Raw genomic sequence first — 11,836 nt, 5'->3', positions numbered from 1 at the left:
AAGCCTCTTATTCTTTCCTTGTATTTGCCCTTACCCTAGAAAACCAGGGTATGCGCTTTATTCTAATTGTGATGAGAAGCCACAGGAGGTCTTGAGCTGGAGAGAGTTCTAAAGGTGCAGTGGGGTTGCTGGGTGGAGACTCAGCCCCCAGGTTTGGCCAGGGGGATGATGATGGGGGCTCCAGGAAGTTGAGGATGATTGAAGGAAGTTGAGGAAGTTGAATTCCTTCAGGTTTGTGCCATATAACCCGAGGGTCTGCTAAACACAGCACTTGTGGTGATAAGCCTGTGTGTTTCTTTTCCTTGTTTGGCTGGAGCCCCCAACTGCTGTACGATGAGTGTCACGTGGTGGTCATTAGAGAACACGTCCGTCCTCCTTCCACGGTTCTGATTTTTTCTCCAGGACAACCTCTCTCACACATCTCAAACTTCTCGTAAAAGGTGGAAGTGGGGAGTTCCCTGGTGGTCCAGTGGTTAAGACTCTGCGCTTTCACTGCTGAGGGCCTGGGTTCAATCCCTGGTCAGGGAACTAAGATCCTGCAAGCTGCGTGGCGTGGCCAAAAGGAAAAAAAAAAAGGTGGAAGTGAAGTAAAGCTTTGGGAAACAAATTCTGAGGAGCTATTTTTTCGATGTCAAAAAATTCACAAGCTCAGGGCCAGCAGAATAAGGAAATGCTAATAGGACTGTTGCGCAAAGTCAAGCCAAGGCCGACTGTAACACCTGCTGCTGGCGACCAGGGGGCGGGGCTTTGACTGTGCCCAGCGCCTGACAAGCAGGCAAACGGGGAGAGAGGACACTACCCAGATCAGAGGTTTTTTTTTCCAGTTTCCCACCTGGGTCCTTTGTGCTGCATCGTCCTTTACATAACCGCTTCCCAGTAGAATACTCCATTTAAACAGCTCTCTGCAAAGAAGCAAACTAATTACATACAGTTTCTTTCATGCTTGTGGCATTGACTCACACATAGAATTAAAATTGACAGCACTTCCTTCCAGGCCAGGAGCTCATTCTTACCAGTTGAGATCCACCTGCTCCCGGAATTCAAGCTCCACTTGGATGTGTCATTTGCTCTTGCTTGTTTTTGGCCATTTGGTAGGAGCGTTGGTGTTTATTTTAGAGCACTGCCCCTATCTCTGAGCAGTAGACTGTTCAGAAACAAGAAGTTAATGGAATCTTTTCTCCTCATCTAAAGGAAGATTTATTGTGTTTTGTTTTTAAGTTTTAGCCTGGCTTTGGTTCTCAGAAATGCACATTTAATTACACATCGTATGTGGGTGCTTTACAATGGAGACCTTTATCACCTAATTGCAGAGTTGCCACCAATAAAGGCAACTGTCCGTCAAGTCATAAGAATGACCTTCAAGTGTCTTTGTCCGTCAAGTCATAAGAATGACCTTCAAGTGTCTTTGGAAATGAAAGTCCTTTGATTCTTGGGCTGTCCTCCCCCGCTTCTCAGGTTGGGAAAGCTGTTTTTCTGCAGCTCATGGCTCTAACAGGGCATCAGCAGTTTCGACAGGAAGCAGGCTTCTTCTGCGGTGCAGTTCATCCCCCTTCCCTTCTTCCTCGTCACACCCTGCCACTATGTAGCTGTATAACTTTGGACAAATCACTCGTTATTGGTTATGAAACCACACCACTCAGATAGGGACTTGAACCTACTGTCTTTTTTTTTAAAAATAAATTTATTTATTTATTTTTTATTTATTTACTTTTGGCTGCATTGGGTCTTCGTTGCTGCATGTGAGCTTTTCTCTAGCTGTGGAGAGCAGGGGCTACCTACTCGCGCACAGCAATGAAGACCCAACACAGCCAAAAATAAATAAATTTATTAAAAAAAAATTTCCCCAAACATCAGCAGTATACTTTTCAACCTCAGCGCAGATTTCTTTTCTTTTATAATTCAAAACCCTGCTGTTCATTTGTCAAATATATTAACAATATCTAGTTAATTTCTCAAGCTTAATTACTGATGTCACCCTTCAGATACAGATTCATTTTCTTATAAATTTTTTTTCCAATGGACTTATTTTCAAGTAAGGATCCAATAAGTATCTTGAGTTTCTGGAATATTGGGCAGATATCTGGATGCCTATGTTAAGACAAGAAGTGATCCGAGTTCAGATTCCATCCGGGCTGAGATGTGCATAAGTCACCCTTCTTCACTGGCCTCCATTTCAGTGCTCTTGGCAATACCAACTCCGGTTTGATTTTCCTTTCACACAACCCCATGAAGTTGGTAGTTAAAGCCCCGATTTACAGATAAAGAAAATGAATACACAGTCATTTGCCCAAGATCATTCAGCTAGGAAGTAGCACAGCCAGGATTTTAACCCAGGGAGCCTGGGCACCTGCACCACCACACTGGATGGCCCCAGGGCTTAGCTGAACCTTAACGTCATCATCTGGAACATGAACTGGTTGACCAGATGCCTTCTGAGGTCCCTGCTAGCTCTGCAAATATCTGTGATGTTCAGTGGCTCACTACTTTTTCTTTTTTCCAGTTCACTTTTTATTCCCATAATCTCCCAATCTCTCAATCGTGTGTGCCCTGTCTTTCTCTCTGTCTCTTTTTTTTAAATTAACGTATAGTTGATTTACAATGTTGTGTTAGTTTCTGCTGTACGGCAAAGTGATTCAGTTATACATATATATATATATACACATTCTTTTTTATATTCTTTTCCATTATGGTTTATCACAGGATATTGAATATAGCTCCCTGTGCTATACAGTAGGACCTTGCTGTTTATCCATCCTATATACAGTGTAATACTTTGCATCTGCTAACCCCAAACTCCCAATCCATCCCTCCTCCACCCCCACGACCCTGCTGGCAACCACAAGTCTGTTCCCTATGTCTGTGAGTCTGTTTCTGTTTTGTAGATAGGTTCATTTGTGTCTTTTTTTTCAGATTCCACATATAAGTGATCATATGGTATTTGTTTTTCATTTCTGACTTTAGTATGATAATCTCTACGTCTATCCATGTTGCTGCAAATGGAACTATTTCATTCTTTTTCATTGCTGTGTAGTATTCCATTGTCTATATATACACCACATCTTCTTTATCCATTCACCTGTTGATGGACATTGAGGTTGTTTCCATGTCTTGGCAGTTGAGTGGCTCACTACTTTTAAGTGTAGAAGAGGAATGTTCCATGTCAGCTCTGTTCATCTCCCAGAACTTTCACCAGCATACAAGTTCAGAAACCACTAAAGGCAGGAGAAACCAAGTAGGACTCATCTTCATGAATAAGTCATTCATACTGTGTCTGAAACAGTCTTGCCCTGTATCATCATTCATGTACTAGATGAAGCTCTTGTATCAGATAGGGCTCCTAAAGCTTCTGGAATCCACTGGTTCTTGGGTTGTTTATGAAACTAAAGCAGGTTAAGTCCCTCTACACCCCAATTAGAATTGACCTCTCTGTCCTCTGCACTCACACGTACCCTACCAAGATTTGATCAATAACACTTATTACATGTCTTATGTAATCTTTGTATCTATGCAGAGTCCACTCTATCATCAGAGACGAGGAGTAGTAGGTAGAACTAAACCCAGCCAGACCTGGGGCCCTCCCTGTCTTGGATACACAGCAGGTTAAATTAAGGGATCTGTTCCCCCTTAATTCCCACCCCAGCCGTTTCCATTCCATTTGTTGCTCTCTATACCAGGGAAGCTAAGAAGTTAGGCCTTGAAAAGAGAGGGAGTGGGAGGTATCACAGAACCAGACCACACCCACCCACAGTCTCCCGCATTCTCCCAGCAACCAGGGTCAGCGCCCCAGCTTGTTCGGGGAGAGGAACTGTCGAAGCTCTGAGTCACATGTGCAAGTGAAGTTTGAAACAGAGCTGGCCTGAGTCTTAACAGCCTAAAGTGTCTGAACCTGCCCAAGACATTGCAAGGGACAGGAAAGGCAGTTAGCCTAGAATGGTGGGAAGTGGTGCTTAGAAAATAGAGAACTGAGTTGAGGCTCAATGAAATGGCTGCACTTAGATTCTTGTCTGGACCACAGTTTCTGCCCCCAGCCTCCCCCCAGCCCACCCCCACCCCCTGCTCCTTTGATGCCCCCAATCTCCCTTCTCTCTGACACTTGCTGTACTGTCCTGAGACAACCCTGGAGCATTTTCTGCTACCCTTCATTATGGAAAACATATAAGGCAAATGTGCAGGCTCCTTAGCATCCCAAGGGTAGGCAGGTGACCTCTTCTTGTCCCTTTACTTCAGCCTTCCCGTTTCCCTGGGAGCTGTGGCCCCTGGAACAGTGGAGTGGTAGGAACCCAGGACCCAGGATTGCGTATCACTGAAGAAGTTTGTTCTTTTAGATAATTCATAAGAACAAGAGACAGGATTGCTGATAGTAGAACAGCCATATTCCCAATGAGTCAGGAGCCTGTCTAAGCACAATGGGAAGGACTCTGCTAAGAACAGTGGCCTCCAGAGATGCACAGGCGGGCTGGCCGGCCTGGGGCAAATTGACTCCTCTGTGCTACTGTGTGTATTTATGGCTGCAGTTCTGCTTTGCTCAATCACCTAATGTTTATGCAGGTGTTCTAACCCTTCCTTGACAGCCTCCTGATGTCCCAGTTCTGCGTTTGCACCTCCAATAAATCAATAATGTTAGATAAGAAAAGACAAGTAAATCTCACAAGTCATAAAATGAAAAAGGAGTAGGAAAACAACTCAGGGATTATACTGGGTGAACCATACCCAAAGCCACGCCAGTGGAGAAGGGCCATACATTCCCCCTGATTTTCCCAGTCAGAAAAACTGGTCCACAAGGGCCAGCCTGAAAATGCTGTTCCCCCAGACGATGGGTCTGGGGCACAGTTTGGGGGCCAGCCCTGCTTCAGCGGGCACTGCTCACCTACCCATTACCCTCACTCATGCCTCGTCCCCATTAACAGTGTCATCAGAATTCAGTTCCCATCTCTATGTCCCGTTTCCCACTGAAAGAATCCAGGGATCTTTAGAGAAATGGCCTTTAGGATAGGGAATAGGGAAGGTACAGATGAACCTGGGACATCTTGTTATACCAGAAAGCAATGAAGCTATCAAAGACTAGTCGCGTTAGAAGTTCACAGAATCTACTAAATAACTGGTCTGCACTCTTCAAAAATGTCAAGGTTATGAAAGACCAGGAGACTTAGAAGCCATTCCAGACTGGGGGAGACTAAAGAAAAAAGAGATGAAATGCAATACTGAATCCTGGCCTTGATCCTGGAATAGAATTTTTTTTTTAAATAAAAGATTTGTTGGAACAACTGGCAAACCATGAATAAGGTCTAGATTAAATAATAGCATCGTATCAGTGTTAATTTTCTGACATCAGCCATTGTTCATGATTATTTAAGAGTTATGTCCTTGCTCTTAGGAAATACACACTATTGTATTTGTAGGTAAAGGAGCATTATGTGTGCACTTCACTCTCCAATAGTTAAAAAATTGTATATATGAAAGAGAAAATGAGTCAGCAAAAGGGGTGAAATGCAAACAATTGTGGAATCTGGATGAAGGGTCTATGAGAGTTCTTTGTCCTATTCTTGTAACTATTCTGTAAGTCAAACATTATTTCAAAATTAAAAAGATTACCAAAGGAAAAAAAGGCTCACAGGAGTCAATGTAAAAAATTTTCTTTCCTATTCAAACTATTTTAGTGAAATCATAGAACTGGTAAAGGAAAGTTCTTTACAGAATTCCAGTAATAAGGGCAGGAGGAATAATAGAATTAGAAAACCACCATCTTGGCAAACCGTAAGACAATGCTCATCACTGAATGCTAAAACCATGAGGCGGGATCCTGGAGGGATCAGGCTGACACCACATGACTCCTCTGGCCAATCCTGGCACCACAAACGTGGCACTGGGACTTCCCTGGTGGCGCAGTGGTTAAGAATCCACCTGCCTGCCAATGCAGGGAACACGGGTTCCATCCCTGGTCCGGGAAGATCCCACATGCCGTGGAGCAACTAAGCCCGGGCGCCACAACTCGTGAGCCTGCGCGCTAGAGCCTGCGAGCCACAACTACTGAGGCTGCACAGGGAATGAACAAGGGTTCCAATTTCTCCAATTCTCACCAACACTTGTTCTTTTGTTTATCTTTCTTTCTTTCTTTTTAAAATATTTATTTATTTATTTTTGGCTGCATCAGGTCTTAGTGCAGGGTCTTTAGTTGTGGTGCGCAGGCCCTTCGTTGCAGCACTCGGGCTTCTCTCTAGTTGCAGCACACAGGTTCAGTAGTTGCAGCGCACGGGCTTAGTTGCCGTGTGGCACGTGGGATCTTAGTTCCCCGTCCAAGGATTGAACCCACGTCCCCTGCATTGGAAGGTGGATTCTTAACCACTGGAACACCAGGAAAGTCCCTCATTTCTGTTTTTATACGAGGTTTTTTTTCGGATAATAGCCCTCCTTAAGAGGTGGGAGGTGGTAATACCCAATGTTTAAAAATGTCCTTATGTTTTCATTTTTGCTTCAGTGATATATGTATTTTGTAGAAACAGACAAACTTTATGGTGATTTAAGTTAAAATCCTCTTTGTCCTCCTTCCTAATTCCATTCTTCTCCCTTCTTCCCTATCTGTCATGAATGTGGTTGTAACCAGGCCTTTTTTGGTACTTTTAGTACGTGTGTGTATCTCAGCTTGTGCTCCCCAGAGAGCAGAACCTGAGTCGGGACTTGAGTGCAGGGAGTTTATTTGGGAAGTGTCCCCAGGAAGCAGGAGTGAAGGAGTCGAGTGTGAGATGCTGAGATAGGGAAGGAGGAAAAGCCAGTGAAGGGTGTGTTGTTGAGCCGTTTCCTCTGTGAGCAACCAGGCTCACGCCTGCTGGGGACCATGCAGGAGGGCCCCAAGGATGGCAGCCTGGGGCATTTATCCAAGATGCCTGCATCCCACTGGTTGACAGCTGCCCTGCACTTCCAGATTGCCCTAAGGGCTGAGTCCAAAGAGAAGAGACTGTGGAAGGTGCTTGAGGAGGTGTCTGAACACAACAGAGTTCCTGGGGCAGCCGGCAGGAGCTAACAGAGAATCCTTGGCCAAGAGGGTCGGTGAAGCCAGCTGCAAGGTTTGGGTGCCAGAAGCATCACTGTCCTCGAGGGACCAGTTCTGGTTCTCCAGGCCTCCTGGTGATCTAAGCTCCAATTTCTTTTAAATATATTCCTCTTCCTCTTGAATCCGCTGGAATTGGTTTCTGTTACTAGGAGGAGCTCTGACTGATACCGCGTGTAAGTGAAAAACAATAATTCCAACGTTCGCAGAGATGATCTCCTTTGCTTGACCCCATCTTTGGTGTCTCATATCTATATTATTTTCAGAAAACGAGGCGATGGGAGTCTCATTCTAGCTTCCCGTTTACTCGGTTGCCTGCTCATCTCCCTGATATGAGACTCCCTGTTCATTTTTAATGTGGTCTCTGTTTGCATTATGGGCTGGGGGGTTGCCAGGTGGGTGGGAGGGAGGAGTCAGAAGCAGAAGGTGCCTCGATAGCATGTCTTCTTGGGGAGGGGAGCTTGGCGCTTTGGGGCTGGTCCAGAGGAGCGTGGGGTGGAGAATCCTGCAGTTTTCTAACAAGCCACCCTGCTGGTGGCCCCAGAGGGACCCTTGCTCCAGGAACCCACCACTCCTGGCTGCGCAGCACCTCTGGAGGGAGCAGTCCTCTGCAGTACAAGGCTGTGGTTCTCTTCTCCATCCTAGCCTCTCAAAGTTCCTCAGGGCAGAGGCAGTTAAGCTAAAAGCCCTCAGCTCTGCAGCCAGCCTCCTCCAAATCTCAGATTTGAATGCCTCCTGCGACATACTCACCTGTCACATTGGGCTAGTTACTTAGCCTCTCTAGGCTTCAATTTTCTTATCTGTAATATTCAGATAATAATCATGATGGATGCTTTGACGTGCCACCCAGATTCCCCATCAGGAATGAAGGCTGTTCCCCCCACTGTCAGCCCCTATGGGGAGCTACCTCACTGGGGAGAACAGCCAGCATCTTCCCCGGGGAGCAGCTAGCATCCACTGGCCGATGCACAAGGTTGTATTAAGGCCTGGTCCTCACACCCCATAGGCTCTGAAGGGCCATCCCATCTTCAAAACTCCCCACAGGGTCGGCTTCAGTCTCTATTGAGACTGTGTCGGATCCAACTTCTCCCTCGACCCAGTCCTGCCCCTTCCCTTCCTCCCACGGGTGCTGATCTCAGGAGCACTCCCTAACGAGCCTCTTCTGTGCAGATCTCCACTTCGGAGCTGGTTTCCCCGGGGGCCCAAACTGCCACACGGCACTTTTCTCATAAGGACTGTATCACACAGAACATCAAGTTCTCATCACAGAGCCAGGCACAAGCTCACAGTAAACATTAGTTGTGTTGTTACACACCCAAGGCATGTCTTTTTTTCCTCTCATGGTTACAGATTTAAAAAAAAAAAATCAAAATATTACTGAGGCGTCCACAATACGTGCTCATGTTGCCACTTGGACTGGAATGCCACCAGACACAACCAAAAGCAAAACCTGTGTATATCAGAATCAAGAACTATATATGTCAGGTTTGTTGAGGTATAATTCATATATACACCATTCCTCTATTTGAAGCAGTCAATTCAGTGGTTTTTAGTATATTCACAGAGTTGTGCAAACATCATCATGATAAGTTTTTTTCTGTTTTTCGGGGGTTTTTTGGCCACACCATGCGGCATGTGGGATCTTAGTTCCCCAACCAGGGATTGAACCCGCGCCCCCTGCATTGGAAGCACAGAGTCTTAACCACTGGACCGCCAGGGAAGTCCATCATGATCAATTTTGAATGCTTTCATCCCTTCCCCTAAATACCCTGTACCCATTAGCAGTCAATCCTCTTCCCTGCCACCCAACCCCCAGCCCTAGGCAACCACTAATCTACTTTCTGTGTCTATAAATTTCATATAAACGGACATTTCATATAAACGGAATGATACAATATGTGGTCTTTTGTATCTGGCTTTTTTCACTTAGTATAATAGTTTCAGCATTCATCCATGTGGTAGCATGTAACTACTTCATTCCTTTTTATTGCTCAGTAATATTCCATTATATCGATTTACCACATTTTATTTGTCCATTCTTCAGTTGATGGATGTTTGGCTTGTTTCCACCTTTTAGCTCTTATGAGTAATGTTGCCATGAACGTTCATTTGTAAGTTTTTCTGTGGACGTGTTTTTTGTTTTTCTTCAGTTTTATTGAGCTATAATTGACATATAACATTGTGTAAGTTTAAGGTGTACAATGGATTAATTTAATACACATATATTGCAAAATGATTTCCACCTCCATCACGTCACATAATCACCATTTCTTTTTGTGGTGAGCACGGGTGTATGTTTTCATTTCACTCAGGTTTATACCTAGAAGTAGAACTGTTGAGTCACATGGCAATTCTTTGTTTAATATTCGGAGGAACTGCCATTGTTTTCCAAAGCAGCTGCACCATTTTACATTCCCATCAAGAGTGTGTGACTATTCCAATTTTCCCACATTCTCACCAACACTTGTTATTGTCTTTTTTATTATGGCCATTCTAGTGATCCTGAAGTGGTGTCTCCGTGTTGTTTTTTTTTTGCGGTACTTGGGCCTCTCACTGTTGTGGCCTCTCCCGTTGCGGAGCACAGCGTCCGGACGCGCAGGCTCAGTGGCCATGGCTCACGGGCCCAGCCGCTCCGCGGCATGTGGGATCCTCCCGGACCGGGGCACGAACCCGTGTCCCCTGCATCGTCAGGCGGACTCTCAACCACTGCGCCACCAGGGAGGCCCTCCATGTGGTTTTGATTTGCATTTCATTTGCCTGCTGAACATCTTTTCATGTGCTTATTGGCCATTTGTATGTCTTCTTTGCAGAAAAGTCTATTAAGATCCTTTGCTCATTTTCTTTTAAATTGGATCATCAATATTTTTTGAATCTTGTTTTCTTCTTCTGTAGAAGGAGAACGTTATGTCCTTCACAGAGCTGTTGTGAAGATTCATGAGAGAGTGTTGGCAAGGCACACAGTTCTCTGCATTTAGCACTTGCTCCAAAAAGTTAGTGAACCTTCCTCTCACCTAGGCATTTTGCATTACATCATCCAGCATAGCGTTTTTGCTTGAAGACAGACTCAATAAATGTCTGAAAGGGTAAATGTGCCAATTCACACCACTCAATATTCAAATCTGAATCCTATGTGTTTTGTCCCTTTGCTCCCATTTCCTTCATTAAACCTTTTCTTCCTGGAACAATTTTCTTAATTTCATTCCCCTTGCCAGCTGTCTCCTCTCCTGAAACTCAACTTGCAGTATCATTGAAGCTGATTACAAGGGAACCAAAGACACCGCCTAACACAGTTCTGAGGTGACTATGATCAACCTTTGAAGAAGCTAAATAACTGACAATCTGTCAGTATAACCTGTCCCCTGCTGGAGCGCTCAACAAAAAGTAATTAAGGTACATAAAGAGATGAGAGAAATGAAATTTACCAAAATAACCCTGATTGCAGATGGATGGTTTTTAACAGTAACCCCTGATGACCCAACCTACTCTGGGGCATGGCTCTCTTTTTCATCTGTAGAGGACCCAGGCCACCATCAGGCCCAAAGACTCGATGTTGGTGGGAACCCTCTAAGGCTGTGGAGCCTCCAGTGGGCCGGATTTGGGTGTCAGAATGGAAACAATTTGATCACTCAGGCCAGGTGGTGAGTCCAACTTGATCTTCACACTTATTCAGCAGCTGCTTTGGCAAACCTTAGCTTAAGCGCCTTGTGCATAACGTGAAAGGGTGAGCACAGGTGGGAAAGTTTGACTCATTTCTCCTTGCACCTTCTTGAAGGTCAGCCCAATGCCAAAGACACCTTGGTGAGAATATATGGGTGCATGCAGTTGCCTGATTAGAAGGATCTCCTGGATTTTGCCTTGGGCGCGGGGATAACGGGAACGTGAATAACAGGGGGGTTTGGGGGTGTGTTGGATTCGGAGGTGGGACAGTGGTCTGGGAGTCTAGGGCGGGCTTGGGGAGTGCTGGGGGGAAGGTAGTGGTGGTGGTGGGCTCCTGGGGTGAAGGGACCGGCTCGAATTCGTCTTCATATCTTGGGTGCGCGGCTCGGGCTTTGCTGTTTGCCAAGCTGTGGGAACCTGGCCTCGGTAGGGAAGTAAGAGGTGGCCCCAGTCAAGACAGCTCGGGCCCAGTCAAGACAGCCAGGCCGCACCCCGACGCGGCGGGGAACTCGGTCCGAGGAGGATCTTTTTTGTTTTTTGTTTTTTGTTTTTGCGGTACGCGGGCCTCTCACTGTTGTGGCCTCTCCCGTTGCGGAGCACAGGCTCCGGACGTGCAGGCTCAGCGGCCATGGCTCACAGGCTCAACTGCTCCATGGCATGTGGGATCTTCCCAGACCGGGGCACGAACCCGCGTCCCCTGCATCGGCAGGCAGACTCTCAACCACTGCGCCACCAGGGAAGCCCCCGGGGAGGATCTTTTGACTTGAGCCCAGAGGGGCTGGCAGCCGGCAGTGGCTGGGCTCCAAGAAAGCCCTGGGGGCTCGCACCCGGCCGAGAGGCCCGCCCCTAACCAGTCCCCGGCTGCCTCCGCCGCGGAGGATCTAGGCCAGACCGCGTGTGGGCGGGATGAGCCAGCCTGCACTCCTTATTGGACAAAGGCCCTTGTCAATCACTGAGGAAACCTGTCTGGACGCGACCGGACATCCGGAATTCCCACCTCAGAGGGAAGCGGACTCGGGTGGAGGCGGGGAGCGATGGGAGGATGCGGTACCCAATGGCAATCAAGAGTTCCGCCTTCGCGGTAGATTGGCAGATGCTTGAACCACTGAGGCGCCGCTAAGGATATTGGCCGTG

Source organism: Phocoena sinus, chromosome 20, assembly GCF_008692025.1.
Source record: "Phocoena sinus isolate mPhoSin1 chromosome 20, mPhoSin1.pri, whole genome shotgun sequence".
Taxonomy (NCBI): Eukaryota; Metazoa; Chordata; class Mammalia; order Artiodactyla; family Phocoenidae; genus Phocoena; species Phocoena sinus.
Note: the sequence above shows the minus strand (reverse complement) of the source record.